This window comes from Narcine bancroftii, chromosome 6 (assembly GCF_036971445.1).
Source record: "Narcine bancroftii isolate sNarBan1 chromosome 6, sNarBan1.hap1, whole genome shotgun sequence".
NCBI classification, from domain to species: domain Eukaryota; kingdom Metazoa; phylum Chordata; class Chondrichthyes; order Torpediniformes; family Narcinidae; genus Narcine; species Narcine bancroftii.
In genome coordinates, this window is record NC_091474.1 from 159,204,092 (window position 1) to 159,230,393 (window position 26,302).

Sequence of the window (26,302 nt, forward strand, 5' to 3'; positions counted from 1 at the left end):
CCCTTTGAAATAAAGCCTTGAGTGAAAACAAGGAACTAATTCATGACCCACCAAAGGCTACCTGGATTCCACAAACATTTAAGGAATCTTAAACAAGATCTAAACAGGATATGCATGAAGCACTAAGAAGTAAATTACCCATTTCTCTGCCTGTGAAAATGGCCTATTGTAATAAACAATGGGCCATGCTGTCACATGCAGTCCTCCTTACGTTTGATTGAGATATGGTGTGGGTTATATCCTCTTTTTGAAAAGCACACACTATAGTTTATAAATCTTATACAATTTAGACATTTTCTTCCAGCCATATGCAAAAACCAGCAGCCAACTGGAGGGGGTTGGTGTGAGGTGGGGTAAGTGAGCAGTATTATTGAGTTGAGTAAAGGACAACACTTGGCTCACAAATATGATCCTTCATCAATTTCATTTTTATCTTATCATTTGATAAGATCTATAGATATTGATAATATCTATCAATGATAGTCCTCTCACATATTAACAACAGAACTCTGTGGAGAAAGCAATCAGACACAATAGATCACAATAAATTCATCTTGTTTCATGGGTGTTGCTCTTGCTCAAGTTCTTTGACCATGGCTTGTAATTTGTACCTTTGTCTCAAAAATAGTGAGTTCAAGTCAGAAGCATTGCATTAAATACAACTCCAGATGAAAAGTAGCAAACTAGGGGGGCATGGCAAGATGGCGTAGGGAGCGGACGTGCCTTCCCGGTCTCCCCCAGGCAGTTATATAAATACCCGTTTTAAGAATATTTATTTTCTGTTAAAAGTCTTTGTTTTGTTTATCAATTGTTTTTAGTTTAAAATGGCAACAAAGATTAAGGAAAATAGAGTTCAAATACAGAACAAAACTACACTCTCCGACTTTGCAAGAAACTCGGCCTACTTGCCCAGACAGAACCACGGAGTCAAGGCTGGAATCTTCTTAAGAACGGAGCTCATTAATTGGACTGTCGGATAAGCTGGCCTTGGACACCCCTCTGAAAGATGGTGATGAATATTGATTTGAAATGTTTTATGAAGATAAATTGCAGTAATTGGCATTGGTTGCCCGTGAGTTTTAAAAATCCAGATAACATTAAAGTTTATTAGTGATTTATTTTGGATGGAATATCGGAAGGATGAATTTATTATCTATAAATACAGAACAAAATTACATTTTTTGACTTTGGAAGAAATTTGACCTATTTGCCCAGACAGAGCCGGAGTTGGTGCTGGAATTTTCTCAAGAACAGAACTTATTAAAGTTGATTTCGGACTCCTTTTTGAAAGATGGCGACGAAGGTTGATTTGAAATATTTGAAATATTTTCTGAAGATAAACATATATATGGAACTCCTTGACCTGCAATAAGGTTTATCAGTGATTTTTTTTTGGATGGAATATTGGAAGAGTGAATTTATTATCTTTTAAAATGGCAACAAAGATTAAGGAAAATAGAGTTCAAATACAGAACAAAACTACACTCTCCGACTTTGGAAGAAACTCGGCCTACTTGCCCAGACAGAACCACGGAGTCAAGGCTGGAATCTTCTTAAGAACGGAGCTCATTAATTGGACTGTCGGATAAGCTGGCCTTGGACACCCCTCTGAAAGATGGTGATGAATATTGATTTGAAATGTTTTATGAAGATAAATTGCAGTAATTGGCATTGGTTGCCCGTGAGTTTTAAAAATCCAGATAACATTAAAGTTTATTAGTGATTTATTTTGGATGGAATATCGGAAGGATGAACTTATTATCTATAAATACAGAACAAAATTACATTCTTTGACTTTGGAAGAAATTTGACCTATTTGCCCAGACAGAGCCGGAGTTGGTGCTGGAATTTTCTCAAGAACAGAACTTATTAAAGTTGATTTTGGACTCCTTTTTGAAAGATGGCGACGAAGGTTGATTTGAAATATTTGAAATATTTTCTGAAGATAAACATATATATGGAACTCCTTGACCTGCAATAAGGTTTATCAGTGATTTTTTTTTGGATGGAATATTGGAAGAGTGAATTTATTATCTGTGAGTATGCATACATGGCAAACAGATTTTAATAGTTTTGAAAAGGTTTTTTTTTAACTAAACAACAAGATCAGTTTAATATTGAGAAAATTGGAAAAAACGGAAACTTTATTAAATTTGGAAACTCAGTAGAAAGAAACTATGAACAAGATTGATGATTTATAAAATTAAAGTCGAAGGAGCAATGTCCAAGAAGAGTTAAAAATTTTGAATAAGTTTTTCTTGAAAATAAACAATAATTTCAACTTAACATTGAGAAGATTGACAAAGTGGAAAATTTGATATTAAATTGGGAAACATAGAAGAAAGAACTTATGAATAACATTGATGCTTTAGAAGATCAAGACCGAAGGAATTATGTTCAAGAAAATTTTAAAATATTTGAAAAAACTTTTTTTGTAAGTAAGCTACAAATTCAACTTGAGACTGAGAAGAATGGAAGATTCGGTGTTGAACTGGGATGTTCAGAGGTGTTTTAATTCAGTGGATGAAATTCAGGAAGACTTGAAAAAAAAAATTTAAAAAAAGCTTTTATTGATTGTAAACAATGTTTAACTCAGTGTTGGGAGGGTGGAAAGGGTGCAAAATTTAATATCAAGTTTGGATTTTCAAAAAAAAGAGTTTATGAATAAGATTGGTTAAATTGATGGACCGGGGTTTTATGGATATAAGAAATGATGATATTTCGGTTTATACGTGTATTTTGTCTGCCGGGGGGGGGGGGGGGAGGGAGTGGTACTTCTGCTCCCGAAAGTCATATGCCACTTGTGGTTTATACCACACCCATTTGGGTTTTTGGGAATTAACCACCACAAGGTGGTTTCCTAAGGGGTTAGGGGAGGTGGGGGGGAGTGGGGGGGTGAAAATTTGAAAATTATTTAGTATCTATTATGTAATATTATACTAAGTCAATTTGAAATGAATGTATGGAGATACTATAAATAAATTTCAAAAAAAAAGTAGCAAACTAAAAGAACAAAAATTGTGTGGATTAGATTAGCTCAGGCATCTTCAGATGAGGCATCAAGGGTGGGACTTCACAGAGATCATCTTCATGTGGGAGCTGACGATTGGGCAAAATAATGACATGAAGCCTCCTAATGCTGTATTAAACATCTTGCAGACTATCTACATTTGGAATAACTTCTGCAGTTTACAAAGCCAGATGTGGTAGTTTCACACAATTGTAACAAACCTTGGAACAGAGCGTCTGGGATGAGTGATGATGTTCAAATGCACTGACACTGTACACTGAATATTGCTTTTAATAGATTACAGAAGTCTTTCAGTGCTCACTTTAATAAGCAGGGGCTTGTGACCTACACAAAGTTCAATGGTATTTTTTGTTTTATTTGTTCACAGGAAGGAAAATGTCACTTTCACAATCTGCATTCATTCATAATCCTGAATTGTCCTTGAAAGAACAGGCTTGCTTGCCCATTTCGACAGGACAGTAAGCGTCAACAATATTATTATGTGTCTAGGGTCACATAAATGCCAGAAAAATTAAGAGCAGCAAACCTCTTGCCTGAATCCATTGATTTTTTTCAACAATTTTAACAAAACTTCAATGTCGCTAATATACTACTCCTCACATGTTGTTTGCTCTACGTTTGTTTCTCATGAAAGTTAGCTTCAAGTAGCCTTGTTTTTATAATATAGTCAGTTTTTGTCTGGCAGAAAAAGCTAGATCACATGGATAACTGAATATTGAAGATCTCTTGTGTATTCATCGGCTAATGCAATGTTCCTGTGGGCAGACATTATCAGAATGTCAATTAAATATCAGCTATGGTACAGCAGTTGGACAGTTCCCAAGATCATGATTGCCATGTTTGCTCTACCCTGGACTCTTCTCATCATCACAATCGATGACAGATCTCTACCTGATTATACTGTTGACTCCTTTTCATCAGGCTAAAGTTGAAGGCACAATTCTGTGACGCTTCTCGGGACATTGGATGGATGATATTTTCCCATCATCTGACTCATTATCAAAGTTGTCAGTAGGCAATTGTGAAGAAAATGATGGCACCCTGTCAATGCCTTGTCCGTGAACCAGAAGCACAAAAGATAGTTCTCCCATGATATGTCAAGGTTAGGTTGTCTTCATCAATGTTCTTGTACCTTTCCTGCCTCTGAAGTTCCCCCTTGAATCCACTTGAGCATGTCTCCTATTTTAAAAATCCTTTTTTAAGATTTTTCCCAGCCCAAGATTTTGGTCACCTCTCTTAATATCTCCCAGTGAGTCACTGTAACTTATTTTTAATAACTGTTATTATGTAACTTCAGGACATAACATATTAAGGGATTTAAACACAAAAATGTTGAGATGAAATGGAATAATCCAGTTGACAGAATGTATTACATTGTATTACCACCTACTGGAGCTTGGCCAATAGAGGGCACCCTTTCATTAGACAAAACCAGATAGATATATATAAATATATATATATATAATATATGTGTGTGTGTGTGTGTGTGTGTGTGTGTATAGAGCAAGGAAACAGACCTCTTGCCTCACAAGATCTGCACCAATTTTTTACACTAATCATACACTAACCTATTTTACACTGCCCAGCACTTTTCTCAGATTCGACTCTTCTACACACTCTACAATTTATAGCAGTCAAGTCACTTACCAACCTTTACATTTCTGGAGTGTAAGAGGAAATTGAACCATCAGACAGCACAAGTAGACAAGGAAACTCCACCAAGACAGCACCAAAAGCTGGGGTTTTACCCTGCTCCTTGGAGTTGTGAGGCAGCAGATTGGCTTGCTGCACTACTGTTACCCAATCTTATTTTAACCTCTGGGGGGGAAAAAACCAGTTCTGGCTAAAATATGCCGACTCTTTCATGTATTGGTAAAGGTTGTAAAACAGTGCTTTTAGCACTGAAACTAACCTGCTTGTTTACATATTCATTGATAGAACCAGTTAATGTATTGTTTAATCTTTCTTTCTTTCTTTGGCTTGGCTTCGCGGACGAAGATTTATGGAGGGGGTAAAAAGTCCACGTCAGCTGCAGGCTCGTTTGTGGCTGACCAGTCCGATGCGGGACAGGCAGACACGATTGCAGCGGTTGCAAGGGGAAATTGGTTGGTTGGGGTTGGGTGTTGGGTTTTTCCTCCTTTGCCTTTTGTCAGTGAGGTGGGCTCTGCGGTCTTCTTCAAAGGAGGCTGCTGCCCGCCAAACTGTGAGGCGCCAAGATGCACGGTTTGAGGCGTTATCAGCCCACTGGCGGTGGTCAATGTGGCAGGCACCAAGAGATTTCTTTAGGCAGTCCTTGTACCTTTTCTTTGGTGCACCTCTGTCACGGTGGCCAGTGGAGAGCTCGCCATATAATACGATCTTGGGAAGGCGATGGTCCTCCATTCTGGAGACGTGACAATTACATTATTTATCACATGCAATCTGATCCCTCTCAAAGCACAAGAGGAAAGAAATTTTTTTCAAATGTTGGAAATCTGAAAATAGATCAGATATTGTTGAAAAAAAATGCAGAAGTGAGCAAATCAATGGAAATGATATTTAAAAAAAATTCTTTCAGAGGGTGATGTCAATCAGATGTCACTAATATTTATCATTTATGACTCTCATAGCAATGGGGAAATGTGATGCCATGTGACATTCATGTGCAGTAGAATAAAAACACCAGTAAGAAATATAGGTGTTCTTGGTAATGTGAATATGGTTTAGGCAAAGCAGAGTATGGACATTTCTCTCTATATCATTCTTCCAGTTGCCCAATAAAATTTTCATTTGAGATCATTATTCGTGTGTTCTTCCTCCAGTTTATATACTTGCTGCTAATAAAAAGGGCTGCTTTGCATTAAGGTACCATAATCATAACAAACAATTTCTTGGCTGAATGACGCACATCACGGTTTGTAGAATGGTTAGCTCAACATTAATACAGTGCCAGTGACTCAGGTTTGAATCCATCGCAGCCTGTAAGGAGTTTTATGTTCTCTGAATGCTTTGGTTGCCTTCCATCTTCCAAAATATGAGGTTGGGAGGTTAATTGGGTGCAGTTGGGTGGCATGGGTTTCATGGGCAGGAATGGTCTTCTAACACGCTGGATCAATTTAAAAAAAATCATTGTGTGAGACAAAATAAGACAATCAAATTCCACTTGAAATATAATCAACCTCATTTCCATGTAATCAACCAATGTTCGACAGAATGACAAATACTTGATATGCAAATAAGTCATACATTTATGGTCAAGGCTCTTTATTTCACCATTACCATCCTTGAGTATGTAATATTGCATCAGAGATATCCAGCAGAGTTGAGATTTGGTAGAGGCAATCAAAAGCATTAAATTTGGACCTCCTGAAATTTCATGGCTTCATGCAATCAAGAATATCTTTTCCTGGTAGTCATTATTTCAAGAGTTAATCAACACCAATTTAAGGAAAGAATTCCATTTCATGTTAAATACTCCGATAAACATATTCATTTAATGGTAAATTTATTATTAGGAATTTTTGGACACGTGGAGGCAATCTGATGCCCCCGTTCCATCACTGTTCATGTTTGAAACCTACCACTGTACTATTCTGTTATGGGCCTTCTTCTTTGGCTTGGCTTCGCGGACGAAGATTTATGGAGGGGGGTAAAAGTCCACGTCAGCTGCAGGCTCGATTGTGGCTGACAAGTCCGATGCGGGACAGGCAGACACGGTGGCAGCGGTTGCAGGGGAAAATTGGTGGGTTGGGGTTGGGTGTTGGGTTTTTCCTCCTTTGTCCTTTGTCAGTGAGGTGGACTCTGCGGTCTTCTTCAAAGGAGGTTGCTGCCTGCCGAACTGTGAGGCGCCAAGATGCACGGTTTGAGGCGATATCAGCCCACTGAAGCACATCACAATTCTACTTCAAGTAGAAGAGGTAATATTTAACCAATTATGGTTCCAGTTTACACCCAACACTCAAATGGCAGTTAAGTGGTGAGAAAAGAATAAACAAACCAGCACTTGCTGCTAGTTAATCCTATTTGCTAATAATCAAGATTTGTTTCCCTTAGTTCATTTGGCTCCAAACCTCCTGTTGAAGAACCATCACTTGAATTGGTCTAAAATTCTGAAGTCAGGTAAAAGGGAATAAAATTTAATACAGTAACATTCCCGGTATCTGGAATCAAGCAACCAGCAAAACAAAAGCAGAAACAAAGAAAAAGAATAAATAAAACTTTAAATAAAAGTTTAAATAGAAGTTTAAAATTGTGAAAGTAAATGTTCTCTGAAGCAACACACAACTCCTCAGTGAAGATGGGAGCAAACATTCAGCCAGCGGATCGCCCTGGTCGTGCCCCTCCTGCAGCAGTTGTTTGAATAAAGCTGTGTTTGTATAAAATGGCAGTGCCCAGGGTGAAGAGCTGGCAGACACCACTCACCACTGATGTGACTCTATCCTTGCCTAGTAAGAGTCTTAATCGTTATTAATATATTATTAAGTAAGGATTTTTAAGTAAACGTGGGGCAGGGGGATTAATTATAGTGAGGGCAGGGTTAATGTAGTGGTTAACATTAAATTGTTGCAGCATCAATGACTGGAGTTCAAATTTAAATTTTGTAAATTATGGGAATTACACGATTAAAGTGAACTTTACATAATTCAGGACCTCAATGCTGATTTAAAAAAAAAATTCTTTACACTTTACATTGTCTTTTACCCTTTTAAACTGTTTATTCTTAATGCGGTTATTGTAAGAGTGTGCCTCGACCCAAAAATTTACATATCCAGCATCTGCAATCCCCGTGTGTGCCAGATAGTGGGGATTTCTACTGTAGTATGGAGCCTACGAAGGGGTAAGGGAGGTAATTTTTACATCGCAATTCAATTGCCAAGCCAGTCTCTGTTAAAGGGCATTTGTGATAGAAGTTCACTCCCCCCAAAAATAATAAACTTATTTTGATATAATTTTCAAGAGGGTAGCAGTGTGCTAAATAATAATTCAAAATTTTACGTGACATAATTTATATAATATCTGGTAGATGACAGAGGAACAGAAATCAGCAATTAATATCATTATTGCCAGATAGATTGTAAAATTTGCATTCTTAGAAGTTATGATTTATTTTAATGTACATTTAATGTAATAAAGCAAATAAATCCTTCTGTTATGTAGCCATAAGTTGCATTCAGATGTAACTTGACAAGTCTTACCAAGTTGCATTAAATTGACTGACACTTCCTGTTGCATTGTAAATGTCAGAATCTATTGGACATGCTGAAAATTACAAACTTTTATTTGATTGCACTGCCATCACAAATCCTGGTTACAAATAAGGATTATTTTTAACTCAGACAAAACAAATGGACTAGTTTGTGAAAGCATTTGAATGACTGTTAAGTCAAAATATTTCACATCTTACCTTTAAAAGACAATCATTTTGTAAAATGGATGTACAATTCACTGATTGTATTCTAAAGAATGTTTAAAACACTTATTATATGAATCCAAATTTATTGAGGGTAATTTCCAATTTAATTCTAAATCTTCTGCTGGAAGCTCCAAATTGCGCAGTAAGATACATAACCAATGTTTTCAGGCTTGAGGCTTTCATCAAGCTATGGAAAAATGTCTGCAGGTGTCTGAACAAAAAGATAAGGGGTAAGAGCATGGTCCCAAAGGCAGGAGGTAATAGGTGGAGAAGGGAGGGAGGGAAGTCTAGGTGAATAGAGAGGGAAGGGGTTGGAGAGCTGAGGGAAAGAAGACAAGGGGAAGGGAAGGGAGGGAGAATGAAAGTAGATTAGCAGAAACTGGAGGTCAATGTTAATTTCATTCAGCTGGAGAGTGCCCATATGGAAAATGAGCTGTTGTTCTTTCAATTTACAAGTGGTCTTGGTGGGATAGTACATAAGACCATGAACAGACATGTGAGTTTTTGAGTGGGACACAGAACTGAAATGGTTGGCCACTGGGAGGTCCCAGTCACTGATGCAAACAGAGCGAAAGTGTTCAGTGAAGCGATCTCCCTTTCTGCGCAGATAGGGGCGAATATTCAGCCAGTGGAATGCCTTGGTTGTGCTTTATACATAGCAGCTGTTTGAATAAAATTGTGTGAAACAGCAATAGGTTTGCCCAGGATGAAGAGTAGGTTGATGTCGCTCACCATTGGAATGACTCTCTTAAAGTGTGACCTTATCCCTGCTTAGTAAGTGTCTTTATCATTCATTGTATATTAATAAGTAAATTAATGAGGCTTTATCAGAAAATCTGGGGGGTGGGGTTAATTATCTATAATTATTGACTTTCAGGTGGCTCCGTGAAGGGGAGGAACCTGCAGCTACAGCGACAGTTAAATGTTTTCAAAGAATGTAACTGAAAATAAAGTAAAATGCTTTAAGGTTTATATATTCATGCAGGTGAATTTTGTTCAATGTAAGTACAGTATAATATTTTTTGTCTTTTAAACTATTTATTCTCAATGTAGGTATATTAAGCATTGTAATGGTGAGTCTCAAGCATCAGAAAACTCACTTATCTGGTATGTACTAATCCCCATAGATGTCATATACCAGATTTGTAAAGCAAGCAGCATTTTGAAAATATTTGCTATAAGCCTTGCAAAAAAAAGCTGTTTTAATCTTAACGCTAAATAATTTAAATACCTTAAAAATGACAAGTTTGATTAATTGCTATAAAAGTGGAGGAATTGATGGTTTTCAACAGTTTGACAATATTTAAGAAACACATTTTGAATAGATGCATTTTATAAATGTAAAACTCCTGAAATAAATACACTGCAAATGTACTGCTTCAAGTATGAGGCCCTGTCAACAATGTTTTTATGGTTAGGTTAAATCTTAAACCTGAAACTTTCATCTGTGTTTTTTTTTATACAGATGCCAACTAACCTGCTGTGCACTTCCTGCATATTTTGTTTTTTTTTCCACATATTTAGCTTTTTCTTCTTTTTGTTTCCATTGTTCAGTCTTGGTTGGCTACTGGCCAAGAGTGATGAGAAAGAAAAACGTGTGCTTATATAAAATCGCATCTCAGGTTTCATACAGATCATGTAGAGTTTCATCATTACATTGACAATAAACCACATGCTATATCCACATGTCCATCTACCCAACAGCATTCTCCCACAGAGAATTTGATCTGATCTTTCTTACAATTAACTTTTGACACTTTTTCCATCTATATATAACCAACTTTTATTTGGAGTTAGCCAACCCAATATATTTTTGCTGCTGTTTTTGTAACCCTATACCAGATATCAACTATTCTGCTTTTGTAAAATCCTCTAATCTTTAAAGAACCATAAGCATTGCCGATGCTGAAATCTTGAACAGATGAAGAATTGCCAGAGGAACTCAACAGATCAGACAGCAACCATGGTGAGAAATGGCCATTCAATATTTCAGCTCTAGACCCTTTATCAAAACTATGATAAAAAGGTGAAATTACATAGAAAAGTGGGAAGTAAGCTGTGAATGGGGCTGAGAAGTGATAGGACAGAAAGTATGAAAGGTGGAGTTACAGAAGATAGCAAAACCATTGCGAAGGGGGGAGGAGGAAAGAAATTTGGAGAGAACAAAAAACATTAGGTTCAGGACTAGGTAAAGAGGAGATGGAAATAGATGTTTGTATGTGTGGAGGTACGGGTATGTGGTTATCTAAAGTTAGAAATATAATTGTTACTGCTGTTATGTTCAAGCCTGTTGATGAAGAATATATTGTGTTGTTCCTCCAGTTTATGTTTGAGTTCTAATTCTAGATTTAACACTGAATGTTCCTCCTATAGACTAATATCCTTACTGAATGTTGATGCTAAAATTTTGGCTGAAATTTTAGTCAGAAGGATGGAAAACTTTTTGCCATCAGTTACTTCTGAAGATCAGATGGGGTTTATTAAAAAAAAACAAAAAAATCCTATTTTAATATATGTCACTTAATGAATATTATTTACTTGCCCTCTCTGAAAATACCTGAGTGCATTCTTTCATTGCATGAAGAAAAAGCTTTTTATCGAATAGAATGGGGATATCTATTTACAACCCTTGATAAATTTAATTTTGGTTCTGATTTTATTATATGGGTTAAATTGTTGTACTTATGACCATCTCCCATAATTCTTATTAATTTACAACTGTCTCAGCCTTTCAATCTGCAACATGGCACTCGTCAAGGATGCCTGTTAAATCCTTTATTATTTGATCTGGTGATTGAACCATTGACAATTGTATTTTGTGTGTGTAAGGACATCTTGGGGATATGGAGGAAAAGGATTGAACATAAGGTCTCCCTTTATGCAGGTGATCTTTTACTTTTCATCTCTGATCTTGTTGCTTCCCTCCCCATATACTGTCATTACTTTCACAATTCAGTCAATTTTCAGAATATAAATTGAATGTGCTTAAAAGTGAACTTCTTCTATTGAATTCTTCTGCAGGATTGTATGATGGTTTTCTTTTTAAGATTATTAAAAGTCAATTTACCTGTCTTGGTATTACAATTTCAAAGAACCACAAACATCTTTTTTATGGAGAATTATCTTTGTTATGCTTAAACAAGTGAAGCACAGTAATCTGTCTTTTAGCCATAGCTGATTTTAATTAACCAGCTAACAATTTACCTGATTTATCCCCATGTATATAATATTGACTTTTAAGTTTAAGAATTTGGCTTTTAATAGGGTATGTTAAAAGTAAATCATGTTGCATTTGAAGTTCTACCCTTTCCTTAAGAACCAACATTAGGCATCCTTGAATATAATCTATCAATTTCTTTAATCCTATTATTCTGTCATAATAATTCCTTCTTTGTACATTTTCTTAACCCAGCTGAATAGGAAATTATTTGCCCATGAAGGTATGCCTTAAACATATCCCAGACAGTTAAACACAACATTTCCTCAAATATGTTAAAAAAAAGAGGTTTGCTCCTTAATGAAATCTACAAATTTTTCATCTTGAAGTAAGGTTGTATTCAATCGCCACTGATGGGCACTGGAATTAACATTAGAAAGTGTAAAAGAGAGCTTCAAAGGCACATGATCAGAAACAGCAATTGTGCCATAGGTACAATCTGTTACCGAGGGAACTAGTCGGCTATCAACAAAAAGATAATCAATCCTGGAATACTGATGATGAACACATGAAAAAAAATCTATTGTTATGGTGTAGAAAACACCATATATCAACAAGTCCATGATCTAACAAAAAGATTGATAAAGGTAGCAGATTTATTAGACAGCATTGGATTTAAAGAAGATCTGTCAATTAATGGGTTCAGGCAGCAGTTTAAGTCTCCACCCATAAACAACATGACTTGGCAGGGAAGTAAATACCCACCTAAACAAATTCAGGGTCATCAACATTCGTGATGTACATATTAATCAGAGTAACTTTGTGATTACTCAATGCACCCATAACTATTAAAAATCTACTAGTAGGATCTGTGAGGGTATATTGGAGCCAATAAAAATAGATAAACCTCTAATTTTAGACTGAGATGAAATGTGAAATTGCAATCCCTTCCAAAACTTCTAAAAAATAAAATGATGCTCATCTTCTTTACAAACATGAGTCTCCTGCACAAAAAAATATTTTGGCATTGAACATTTTAAACATTTTATAAATGTTTTGCATTTAACTGGGTGGTTACAGCCATTCTTCTTCTTTCTTCTTCTTTGGCTTGGCTTCGCGGACGAAGATTTATGGAGGGGGTAAAAAGTCCACGTCAGCTGCAGGCTCGTTTGTGGCTGACCAGTCCGATGCGGGACAGGCAGACACGATTGCAGCGGTTGCAAGGGAAAATTGGTTGGTTGGGGTTGGGTGTTGGGTTTTTCCTCCTTTGCCTTTTGTCAGTGAGGTGGGCTCTGCGGTCTTCTTCAAAGGAGGCTGCTGCCCGCCAAACTGTGAGGCGCCAAGATGCACGGTTTGAGGCGTTATCAGCCCACTGGCGGTGGTCAATGTGGCAGGCACCAAGAGATTTCTTTAGGCAGTCCTTGTACCTTTTCTTTGGTGCACCTCTGTCACGGTGGCCAGTGGAGAGCTCGCCATATAATACGATCTTGGGAAGGCGATGGTCCTCCATTCTGGAGACGTGACCCATCCAGCGCAGCTGGATCTTCAGCAGCGTGGACTCGATGCTGTCGACCTCTGCCATCTCGAGTACCTCGACGTTAGGGGTGTGAGCGCTCCAATGGATGTTGAGGATGGAGTGGAGACAACGCTGGTGGAAGCGTTCTAGGAGCCGTAGGTGGTGCCGGTAGAGGACCCATGATTCGGAGCCGAACAGGAGTGTGGGTATGACAACGGCTCTGTATACGCTTATCTTTGTGAGGTTTTTCAGTTGGTTGTTTTTCCAGACTCTTTTGTGTAGTCTTCCAAAGGCGCTACTTGCCTTGGCGAGTCTGTTGTCTATCTCATTGTCGATCCTTGCATCTGATGAAATGGTGCAGCCGAGATAGGTAAACTGGTTGACCGTTTTGAGTTTTGTGTGCCCGATGGAGATGTGGGGGGGCTGGTAGTCATGGTGGGGAGCTGGCTGATGGAGGACCTCAGTTTTCTTCAGGCTGACTTCCAGGCCAAACATTTTGGCAGTTTCCGCAAAGCAGGACGTCAAGCGCTGAAGAGCTGGCTCTGAATGGGCAACTAAAGCGGCATCATCTGCAAAGAGTAGTTCACGGACAAGTTTCTCTTGTGTCTTGGTGTGAGCTTGCAGGCGCCTCAGATTGAAGAGACTGCCATCCGTGCGGTACCGGATGTAAACAGCGTCTTCATTGTTGGGGTCTTTCATGGCTTGGTTCAGCATCATGCTGAAGAAGATTGAAAAGAGGGTTGGTGCGAGAACACAGCCTTGCTTCACGCCATTGTTAATGGAGAAGGGTTCAGAGAGCTCATTGCTGTATCTGACCCGACCTTGTTGGTTTTCGTGCAGTTGGATAATCATGTTGAGGAACTTTGGGGGACATCCGATGCGCTCTAGTATTTGCCAAAGCCCTTTCCTGCTCACGGTGTCGAAGGCTTTGGTGAGGTCAACAAAGGTGATGTAGAGTCCTTTGTTTTGTTCTCTGCACTTTTCTTGGAGCTGTCTGAGGGCAAAGACCATGTCAGTGGTTCCTCTGTTTGCGCGAAAGCCGCACTGTGATTCTGGGAGAATATTCTCGGCGACACTAGGTATTATTCTATTTAGTAGAATCCTAGCGAAGATTTTGCCTGCAATGGAGAGCAACGTGATTCCCCTGTAGTTTGAGCAGTCTGATTTCTCGCCTTTGTTTTTGTACAGGGTGATGATGGTGGCATCACGAAGATCCTGAGGCAGTTTACCTTGGTCCCAACAAAGCTTGAAAAACTCATGCAGTTTGGCATGCAGAGTTTTGCCGCCAGCCTTCCAGACTTCTGGGGGGATTCCATCCATACCTGCTGCTTTGCCACTTTTCAGTTGTTCGATTGCCTTATATGTCTCATCCAGGGTGGGAACCTCATCCAGCTCTAGCCTTAGGGGCTGTTGAGGGAGCTGGAGCAGGGCGGAATCTTGGACTGAGCGGTTGGTACTGAAAAGAGATTGGAAGTGTTCTGACCATCGGTTGAGGATGGAGATCTTGTCGCTGAGGAGGACTTTGCCGTCTGAGCTGCGCAGCGGGCTTTGGACTTGGGGTGAGGGGCCGTACACAGCCTTTAGAGCCTCGTAGAAACCCCTGAAGTCGCCAATGTCCGCGCTGAGCTGTGTTCGTTTGGCGAGGCTAGTCCACCACTCATTTTGGATCTCCCGGAGTTTGCGCTGAAGATGGCTGCATGCGCGACGGAAGGCTTGTTTTTTCTCTGGACAGGACGGCTTTGTAAGGTGAGCCTGGTGGGCAGCTCGCTTCTTTGCCAGCAGCTCCTGGATTTCCTGGCTGTTTTCGTCAAACCAGTCCTTGTTTTTCCTGGAGGAGAAGCCCAGTACCTCTTCAGTGGATTGCAGTATGGTAGTCTTCAACTGATCCCAGAGGGTTTCAGGGGACGGGTCCGTGAGGCGGGTTGCAACGTCGAGCTTTGCTTTGAGGTTTGCCTGGAAGTTTCCTCTCGCTTCGTCTGACTGCAGTTTTCCAACATTGAACCTCTTTCTGGGGGCTTTATTGTTCCTGGGCTTTGGCTTGAAGTGAAGGTTGAGCTTGCAGCGAACCAGCCGGTGGTCAGTGTGGCATTCCGCGCTAGGCATGACCCTGGTGTGGAGCACATCTTGTTTGTCACTTTCTCGCACCAGGATGTAGTCCAGGAGGTGCCAGTGTTTGGATCGGGGATGCATCCAGGTGGTCTTAAGGCTGTCCCTCTGCTGAAAAAGGGTGTTTGTAATGACAAGCCGCTGTTCTGCGCAGAGCTCCAACAGGAGGCGCCCATTGTCGTTGCACTTGCCGACGCCATGCTTGCCCAGGATTCCTGGCCAGGTTTCTGAGTCTTTGCCGACACGAGCGTTGAAGTCGCCCAGGACCTAAAAGCTCCTTTGCGCAGGCCCGAGGACAGGTCCACGTCCTCCCCCTCAACGTCCTCCCCCTCCACGTCCTCCCCCTCAAATGATGCTCACAAACTCAAGCTAGCATGCTGGAACATCAGAACCATGCTAGACAAGACTGACAGCCACCGACCTGAACGTCGGTCTGCCCTCATTGCACATGAACTCCTCAGACTTGACATCGACATAGCCGCTCTCAGTGAAGTCCGCCTGGCAGATGTAGGCAGCCTCCAAGAACGCGGCGCGGGCTACACACTCTACTGGTCTGGCAAGCCTTCGGATGAACGACGCCTATCTGGTGTAGGCTTCATGGTCAAGAGCTTCATTGCCTCCAAACTCGAAAACCTTCCGACAGGCCTCTCGGACCGAATCATGTCCATGCGACTCCCACTTCAAAACAAGCGTCACATCACCCTCATCAGTGTCTATGCTCCAACCCTCCAGGCGGAACCAGCAGAAAAGAACAAGTTCTACACCGACCTGCGCAACCTTATCCAACGTACCCCTACAGCCGACAAGGTTACAGCCATTAATATTAAAAGAAACCATATTATATGTCTTTACTATTTATAATTTAAATCATTTTAATAGCTATAAAATCATATTTAATGTGCATGTGCAGACTACATTCAAGAGGAAACAACGAATGTGGCTTAGTCCAGAACATTGAAACAACACAGACAGCAACATTTTCTCAAGGTTGCCCAGTCAAACTAAATCTCTAAATAGCCCATCTCAACCCCCACCCCCACCACCACCCAAGACCTGAAAAAAACTAACCTAGATAAAGACAGTATACTGCACTATTAACCCTTAACCAATGTCTCCAACTGGCAGGACTCCAAGATTAAAGTAATGTTTGTTTCCACAACAGTAAAACAAAACAAACTGATGACATTTAAAAACAAGAAGAAGATAGGTTAGGCTGTATGAAAAACAAGATGATGAAAACAAAGCACAGCTTCTATTTTTAATTCATCCAATAAACAAGTAAAAGGAACAATAATGCAACAAATTGATAAGCATCAAAAAAAATCAAACAATGTTTACTGCATTTAAATGAGGTTTAAAAAAAGTTTAGAATGAAACTAAAAAAAAACGAATAGCAAAGTTTGAAAAGGAAAACAAACTAAACCTGCTAAATCATTTAAAAAAACTTCATTAACTCAACTAAATCTATATTTAAAAAAACCCAAAAGGAAGAAAAGGAAAAACATTACATAATATTCAAGCAGTTGAAACGAATGTTCAAATCAAACTACTTAAGAATCAACATATTTCAGCATGAGATTTCTTCAGCTGCATCAACCACAAATCCAGGTAAAATGTTCATGTTGATTGGTAAGTAGTTGAACTATCTTGCAAGAAATTTACATGCATTATCAGGACAAACAAACTACTCAGGGGAATATCCTTTGGAAAAATCTTCAGATGTGCTGGATAGTGAAGATAAGGTTGATATTGCTTATAATATAGTTCAGACATAACTTCTCTGTATTTAGCTCTCTCAGCAAGAACTTCATGAGGCTAACCTTCCACAAAACAAAATTTCAATTTCTTTGTAAAATAGTTCCCCATACTTATGAGCTTCCCGAATAATTACTTATTTTGTTTGAAAGTCATAAAAACAAAGAATCACTGAACGAGGTCTAGTCTCAGTAGATGGTTTCCTTTTTAAAGCTCAGTGTGCTCAATCCAGAAGTGATGGTTTCTTCAAAACACCCGGGAACATCTCAGCAGCATGTTAGTAAAGAATTTGATAGAATCATCAGTTTCTATGTCTTCAGACAATCCAAAAATATGCACATTCTGTCTTCAACTTTTGCTTTCCAAGTCAATAGAGTTTTGTTTATATTTCTCCATCACAGCTGTAATTTCAATTAATTTCTTCTCACCCTTGTTAAGCCTGACATTGTGAACTTCAACTCCTGTTTCTAGATTGACTAATCTTCCATCAAAATGTTCAAATTTCCCCTTAAGGTCTGTGAGTGGTTTATCAATTTCTCTAAGTGAATCTCTCATATTTGATACAATTCCTTCCAACTTCTGATTAGATTTTGTTGCATGTTCCATTTTCATTTCCAGCCTAGACGTAGCCTGGATAACAGCTTCAACCGTTGATGAATGTTCCTTAGGATCTTCATCTTTCTTCTCATTCTTCCTGTTTTTACCTTCCACAGAAGGTTTTCCACTTATATTCATCATCTCAGAGATCATAAAATTATAAAACAGAAAGATCCATTTCTGCTCAAGAGTTAGAAGTATAATGGTTATTTAAAAGTGGGAAAACACTTAAAAACGATCAGTGCCTTCAGAAACCTACCCCATGCTGTGCCAGCAGGAGACCAACCAATTGTAGCATTGTGTTTGATCATGTTGAAAGTAAGATGATATTTCAGGAATTCTATTCTGATTTTTATAAATCTAAGTTTCCTGACAATTCTGGTTCTATGGATTGAATATCCTTAAAATCTCTCCTATTGATCAACTTTTATTGGAAGCTTCAATTTCAGAGATGGACATTTTTAAAGCAATTTCTTCTCTCCAGGCTGGTAAAGCAATAGGTATGGATGGTTATACCAATGAGTTTTTAAAATGTTTTCTTAATATAATTACCCCTCAACTTGTAAGGTATTTAGTGATTCTAATCTTTTTAAAGCCTTGCCATGGACATTTTATGAATCATCAATTTCCTTAATTCCTAAAAAGGATAAGGACCTTTCTGATTGTGCTTCCTGTAGACCAATATCATTACTAAATGTTGATTCCAAAATTCTTTCCAAGATTTTAGCTAATAGATTGGAAAATATTCTTCCTCAGATTATCTCTATAGACCAAACAGGATTTATAAAGAATTGATATTCACACTTAAATATCTATAGATTAATGAATATAATTTATTTCCCATTGCTAAAAACTTCAAAATGTGTAGTGTTTTTAGATGCAGAAAAGGCTTTTGATAGAGTGGAATAGATATTTGAAGTTTTGAAAAGACTTAATTTCAGACCTGGTTTTATCTCTTGGATTAACTTGATTTATCAAGCTCCTGCCACTGCTATAAATAAGAATAATCAAAAATATTCACTTTTTAAGATTTTGAGGAACTGGACAAGGTTGTCCTCTTAGCCCTTTATTATCTAATTTAGCTTTGGAATCCCTAGCAATAGCACTTCAGGATTCCGATGACATTTGGGGAATTAATAGAGAAGATGGAATTCACAAAGTACAGGTATCTTTATATGTATGTTCTTTTAGTATATATTTCAGATCCTGAGACATCTATTCCTCCAATGTTATCTTTGCTTTCCCAATTTGATAGTTTCTCTGGATATGAATTGAACCTTTCTAAGAATGAATTATTCCCAATAAACATGCATCTACCTACTTATAATCATATACCTTTTAGAATGGTTGAAGACCATTTTACCAATCTTAGGCTTTAAATTACCAAAACATTTAAAGATCTATATGTTTAACTTTCTTCCTTTGATAGATTATGTGAAACAATCTCTTTCTAAATGGCTTCCATTGGCTTTATATTTAATAGGTCATATTAATGCTATTAAAATGATAATTTTACTTAATATTTTGTATTTTTTTTCAAGCAGTCCCAGTTTTTATTCCAAAATCTTTTTTTTTTGACAATATTGACTCTAAAATATCTTCTTATATTTGGAATAAAAAGAATCCCAAATTGAGTAAATTCTATTTGCAGAAATTAAAGAAAGATGGTGGTATGGCTTTACCAAATCTAAGATTCTATTATTGGGCAGTTAACATTTGTTATATTATTTTCTGGATATACTATTCTGATAAATTTGCTAATCCAATTGTTAAATTGAGAATTGAGCACAGTTTAGAAAACATTTTGCATTTCATAATTTCTATCTTTCAAGCCCTGTAATATCCAATCATTGTTTTCGACCTTCTTTACATGGTGCTACTTTTCAGAGATGGTATAGAGAGGGTATTTCAACTTTTAAGGATCTGTTCATTGATGGATATTTTGCATCATTTGTGGAACTTTCTGCTAAATTTAACCTGCCCAAATCTCAATTTTTTAGATATTTGCAAGTCTGGCATTTTCTTGAATCACAACTCTCCGATTTTCGAAGAGAGTCTGAATCAAATTTTGTTGATGATTTATTTTGTTTGATGTCTTCTTGCAAAGGATTAATATCTGTTATTTATGAGAAATTTTTATGTTTAAATTAGACTTTGTTAACTAAAATAAAAAATGCCTGGGAACAGGATTTAAATTTGACCATATCAGATCTGGATTGGGACACAATTCTTAAGTTGGTTAATAGCTCTTTATTTGGTGATCATCATGGTTTATTACAATTTAAAGTGGTACACAGAACACATTTGTCTAAGGCTCAATTGTCTCATTTTTATTCTGATATGAGTCCCTGATGTGACAAGTGTAAGAGTGGAGAAGCATCATTAGTTCATATGTTCTGGAATTTTCCTAGTCTAAAAAACACTGGAGATAGGTTTTCCATATACCGAACACTTTGGTGGCCCTCTTTGGTACAATGGGAGGGAATGATTCTTCTTTGTCTCTGGTTCAGAGTTGTGCTATCTCTTTGCCTCTCTTTTTGGCAAGGAGACCAATTTTATTTATGGAAGGATGTTGCCCCATCTACTTGTGATCAGTAGTCGTGTGACATCATGTCCTGTTAGAATATGGAAAAGATTTGTTATTCAGTTAATAATTAAGATATACAATTTCAGACATTATGGGGGCCATTTATGACTCATTTACTCTAAAATTTCATCTCAATGTAAATATTCTGACTTGTGTCTTTTCCATGTTCTTGTAGACCTTTGTTTATCTTTTATCACTAACCATATATAGCATCTGGCAATGCTGTTAGGCTGGGGTTTTGTGTTTTTCTCCTAGTATTTTTCTTTTTTGTTTCTTTTTTTTTGTTATTAGTTTTAAAAAAAATGTACCATTTACAAAATAAATTACGGATATGCTTTACAATTTATATATGTTTTTGATATATTGAATATTTTATTGTTTATATAACTATCCATATCATGTTATTGAATTGTACTTTTTGTATAAGTTTATTAAAATCAATAAAAATTTATAAAAGAAAGATTTAAATATCAAAATGTCTGATTTTTGGACCATATTAATGGGATATGTGGAATTCCTTTTCACCATAAGGAGAAATAGCAATGGGAGAGGGGCATGTTCAATGTACGATGGCTGTTTGGTGACAACAGATTCAGTTAAATGGATTGCTTCAGTCACTCTGTGATATTTAATTCAGGGCTAGAGTTGTGACCTACTGACTTCACTTTTCTTCCTATGCAGCTGCACAAGTTCGTCATTCTCCATTTGCTCAATAAATAAGCACATCTTTCATGTCTTGCCTGAATGTGATTCAAGCCAGTCCAATATTTACATTCCAGGCAAAAACTCATAAACTCAGTAGTTAATACTCCAATCATCGTTGTTAGGCACTGATATCAAAGAGCAGATTCTATATTATGAACTCAGCGACCAAAGTGTTTGACAAAATATGAGCTTAAGTAGTTAGAAGAAAGGTTTCCACAAGATATGCCTACTGTCAAGTTCATTAAGATTCCTTGTATAAAAAAGGAAATGCTGGAAATAGTCAACAAGTCAAGCAGCATGTCTGGTGAGGGGAACCAAAATGTAGACTAATCTTTTGGCTGAACAGGGAGAAGTTTGATATAAAGCATGTTTTGAAGTGCAAAGATAGTTGGAGGGTGCAGGAAAAGGGCTGTGATAGGTGGAGGACATTGGTGATGGTGGAGCCAATAAAATGGTGTAAAAAAACAAAATAACAAAACATATGTCTGAAAGAGATGCATTTTGGAGAAGATGAATAAAATGCAGAATAAAAGGAAAACTGGGCTATAATGAACAAATGCTGAAATAGAGGTCAATTAAATGCACATGATTCAATGTCTATGACAATCAGTATTTATTGTCATGAACATGTCACTAAATTCATTGTTTTGCAGAAGCATCACAGGGCAAATATTGCTATTAATTACATTTTTAAAATAAATAAATCAGTGCAAAAATAAGAGAAAGTCAGGTCGTGTCTGTGGTTCATTGACCATTTAGAAATCTGATGTCAGAGGGGAAGAAGCTGTTCATGTGCAAATGGGTGTTCGTCATCAGGCTCCTTCCTGATGGTAACAGTCTGCAGAGATTCCTTGAGGATAGAGGATGCTTTCTTTAGACAGCCTCATGTAGATGTCCTCAAAAGAGTGAAGACTGATGCCCATGATGGTGTTGGCCGAGTTTACAATTCTCTGTCATTTTTTCTTGTCCTGTGCCTTGGCACCTTCATTCCAGATAATGATGCAATCAGTCAGAATGCTCTCCACGGTATGAGGAGCCTTTGGTGACATACCAAATTGCATCTGCTGTGGAGTGATTGTGACGGTAGGTAAATTTCCATGGGGCAAGTTCTATACTTAGAACTTTTCAGGAGAAATGTAATAAATTACATTAACAAAATAAATTAGTGCAAAAGAAGAGGAAGTGAGGTAGTGTCTGTGGTTCATTTTCCATTCAAAATCTGATCGCAGAGGGGAAGGAGCTATTTTTGTACCTTTATGTGTGTGTCTTCAGTCTCCTGTTCCTCCTTCCTGATGGTAGCAGTGAGTAGAGGGCATGGCCTGGGTGATGAGGATCCCTGATGATGGAGGTTGCTATCGCTCTGTAGTCTTTTCCTGTCCTGTGCATTGGCACCCTTCCATACCAGACAGTGATGCAACCAGTCAGAATGCTCTCCACAGTACACCTGTAGAAATTTTCAGGAGTTTTTGGTGACATACTGAATCTCCTCAAACTCATTATTATTATCAAGCAGCCTCTTTGGAGAGAGAAATGAGTAAATGTTGCAGGTTTATGTCCTTTTGTCAATAGAAAGGTAAGTGCTGTTTATTCAAGATTTACTATTCATTTATTGTAATAAAACATGTATAATATTGCATGAAATTGACATTAGCAATGATGAGACAAAGATCACCATCAGCAGAAATTGCCTGGCATTTCTTACAATTAGAGAAAGAGAAGCGAAAGGGAATCCCCAGAGTCACTGAGTGACCATGGATTCACCTCCAGCACTCCTGCAGCCTCCGCAGCCACACAACCTTCAGTCCAAACCATCAGCCATCCAAGCTCCAGATCCAAATCTTCATCATGATAAGAAGCCTCCAGCACCCTTGACACCCTCTCGCACCCCGGTTCTGATACCTGGTACCCCTTCAGCCAGTCTCGAGTCAATTTTCAGCAGTCTTCATCCTGGTATGAACCCTCTGACTGCAGCAGCCAGCAGCCTGTGTGTTCCTCACCTCGAGTCACCAGCAGCCTGGTTCCTGTGTGTTCTTCAGCTGCAGAGCCTCTCACTAGTCCGTCCTTGTGGTCACCATCCCAAGGGTAATCTCCTCTGCTTCTCCTTCTCAAATGGAGAGTGGTCTCCACATTTTCTGGTGCCCTGTGCCAATCTTCTGCTTCCCTGGAGTCTGCAATCCCTTAAAGCTCCTGTCAAACATTCTAGACCATAGGTGTTCTGTGGTTAGTAAGGTGGTATGTGAGTAGGAAAAAAAAAAGGCTGGCAACCACTGTTCTAGGATTTTGACCCAGTAACAGGGAAGGAACTGCAATGTATTTACAAGTTAGGATGTTTTTTTTTAATTATTAAAAAAATTTAGACATGTAGCACAGTAACAGGCTCCTTTGGCCCATGAGGCTGTACCACCCAATTACACCCAATTAACCTACAACCCCGGTACATTTTTTGAATGGTGGGAGGAAACCAGAGCACCCGAAGGATGCAGACATGGGAAGAATGTACAATCTGTTTACAGACAGTGCCTGATTCGAACTCCCGTCAAATCCTGGTCACTGGTGTTGTAGCAGAGTTGTGCTAACCGCTGTGCTAACTGTGCCACCATATGCTAATCATTGAGGCTTGGAGTGCAACTTCCATGCTTTTGTTGCCCTTGTCTATTTAGCTGCTAGAGGTTGTGAGTTTGGAAAGTGCTGTCTAAAAATTGTATCTCCAAACTATTCCCATCCTCACAATAATATCAGTAGTGCTTTCTGTTTCTTTTCACTGACATCTGGTTTCTTTTCCATATCCAGTTTTTTTGCTTTGATTCTAATTAGTTTTGCAGTTAAACAGTAATCATTCATGTAATGTATGAAATGACATTTTAAACTTTAATCATATATATTGTTGTTTTTAGCACAGTCAACTCAGATGTCACTTCCTCAAAGTTATCAGGAAGTTTGGCTCCCCATTTAATGCATTTACCATTTATCCTATCAAAGCCCATCATAATTTAAGAAGCTTGATTAATCTTTGCCAGCATAATTGCTGTGTCACTCCTTGGCTCATTCTACATTCAAAGTTCAAGCCAAATAGACTTCCTTCATACTTGACGCAATCCTGCAAGTATTTTTAAAATGTGTTCTCTTTCTTTAATGCTTTATTGTCATATTTACAGAAGGTGTCCAAAACTACTGTTGGTTATAATCATCTTTGTTAAGTTCCTACTGGACAACAATTTTTTTCAAAAGGTTTGTTTCCCAAAAAGAAATGGAGGATTATGAAAGAAACTTCAAGCTGAAGACAAAGGTAATTTCAGATTTGCTGTATCACATAGGAAGGTGGAGAAACATTGCATTAATTTTATTGAATTTAGTATGTTTAATTGCATAATGATGCTGGCATATTGCATTAGATGAATTGACCTAAAAATGTTGTGTTCCTGATTTTCATTTGCACTCAACATCTGATGCCTTTCGTGTCAGTATCCAACAATAATTGGCCAGCATTGATGGGTTCCAGTTGCCCTGATACTGCTTTTCCTTGGTTGTAATGTCCTGGTGAAACCTTTCATTACACTTCATGGTTTTGTGTGCTTGAAGTAGACTTTTTTTTAAGTAAATCACAAAAGTAGGTTATATCTAAAACGGTATCTGATAGGAAAATTTTAATGTGTTTCTCTTTTGTGATCAGGAGCCCCAAATCCATAAAATATACCTAAAGTGTTCAGGAAGCAAAATCTTCATTGTCCAGTGATATCTGGCCATGGTAAAACAATCATTGCTATTTATACAAAATTACTGGGGATGCTCAAATGTGAGATCAATTGATCTCAGACAGTGTGTAGGAATGAGGTAAAAATTGGATCTGAGGATGTCTAACTGAAAGCTTATTGAATGGTGCTGAATGACTTATTCCTGCTTCTGTTTTTCAGATGCCTTCTTGGTTAAGAATATGATGCATATCATGAAAGATACTCAATTTTGTATCACAGGGATTGTTATTCTTTTACAAATAAAGAGAAGATGGAGGGACTCAGCAGCTCAAGCAGTGTCCATGAAGAGAAATGCACGGTCAATATTTTGAGTTCAGGTAATTTTTAGAGACTCAAGATTTGTTAAAAATGCTCACACTTTCACGATTTACATTCTTATGTTCATTTTTATTCTTTTGCTGTTTATCGATATATCTGCTCAGATCTTTTCAAGTTGCATTTATTTCTTTCCCATGGCCAATTAATGAGATATCATTAAAGTGACAGAATATTATTGTGGTGATACGACCACCAGCCTACTGTAGGGGGCAATCTCTGTACCTGCAGGAAGACCACCTAAGGGGCTAACTCCACCTGGCCGGCTGAGGGTCAATCAACCGACCCAAATATCAACCTGAGCCGGCCCCTCCTGAGCCAGTCACGCAGGGAGCCACCAAGGCATGAACTGGTGTTTAGACTTTTACCGGAATAAAGTCTGAGGTACAGTCTTTTGAGTTTGTACTTGCCTGCTGCTACCTCAGAGCAGCACAGTAATTTATTACTGAAGATACTGTATATTTCTACTTTGTTCCACACAGAGAGGAAAGGAGCATTCCTTTCAGTGAGAAGATGAGGAGTGAAATCAGGTTTTACAAAATGGAAAATAAACATTTTAAAAGATATCCAGAAAGACCAGGAGAATAGCATAAAGTTGGCACAGGTATGATAATTAAACAGTCTCCTTTATAGGAACATTACTCAATTCTGTGATTTTTGAGAACAGCAGAGAATCTAGAATGGATCCCTGTAACATTCCACAGAACTCTGTCCCAGCATTTTCTACATTAATCACCACCTTCTGCTTCAAACTGGCAATTTTCTTCATAACAATTACAAATAAATGTTATCAAATATCTTCCACTTATCCCAAATGAACTCAATCATTTTCACAAGATACTTGCCGCCTCAAAGAACTCCTGGAGATTTCTGAAGCAGTAAGTGGCACCACTAATCTGTTTTGAGAACTTGATGCAATTATATGATTGTAACTCAGCAGTCCCTGGCATACTACTCACAGCCTTTAGTTTTGCTGTTGGCCCACAGTGATGTCATAATAATGTTTAGATAACTTTCTACATTTTCCCCAAGAATACTCAAACCTATTTTGACATGTTTGTCAGTGAGAATTTCAAAAATTCAATCTTCTTCAGCTAATTTTAATTTTATCAAAACTGAAGAATTGTTCCAGAACTAGATCAAGCTGAATATGTATGATATTTTATCTTCAGAATGCTATTATTAGCAATATCTGCTGTACATCATAGGAACTGCATTTCATGACACATTTACCTTCATCCAAGAGTCATGAAATAGCCGGGGAAGGTGATACTATGCAGAATTATTTAATGAGCAGTGATGGAACTTACTGCAGAATGAAAATAGTCTGCCTTTAGACATGGTGTTCTTTATGATATCACTAAAATAGCTTTTTAAGCTAGTTTCATG

The 26,302-nt window shown here is 38.0% G+C and overlaps 1 long non-coding RNA gene across 1 annotated transcript; it reads right to left on the reverse strand.

Annotated features, from left to right (window-relative positions):
* Positions 1–5,832: 5,832 nt before the first annotated feature.
* Positions 5,833–25,865, reverse strand: LOC138737641 (uncharacterized). Its single transcript, XR_011341100.1, has 4 exons — positions 25,759–25,865; positions 20,000–20,169; positions 9,901–9,990; positions 5,833–6,116 (listed from the first exon to the last, which is right to left on the reverse strand). It is a non-coding gene; the product is annotated as an uncharacterized lncRNA (long non-coding RNA).
* Positions 25,866–26,302: the final 437 nt, after the last annotated feature.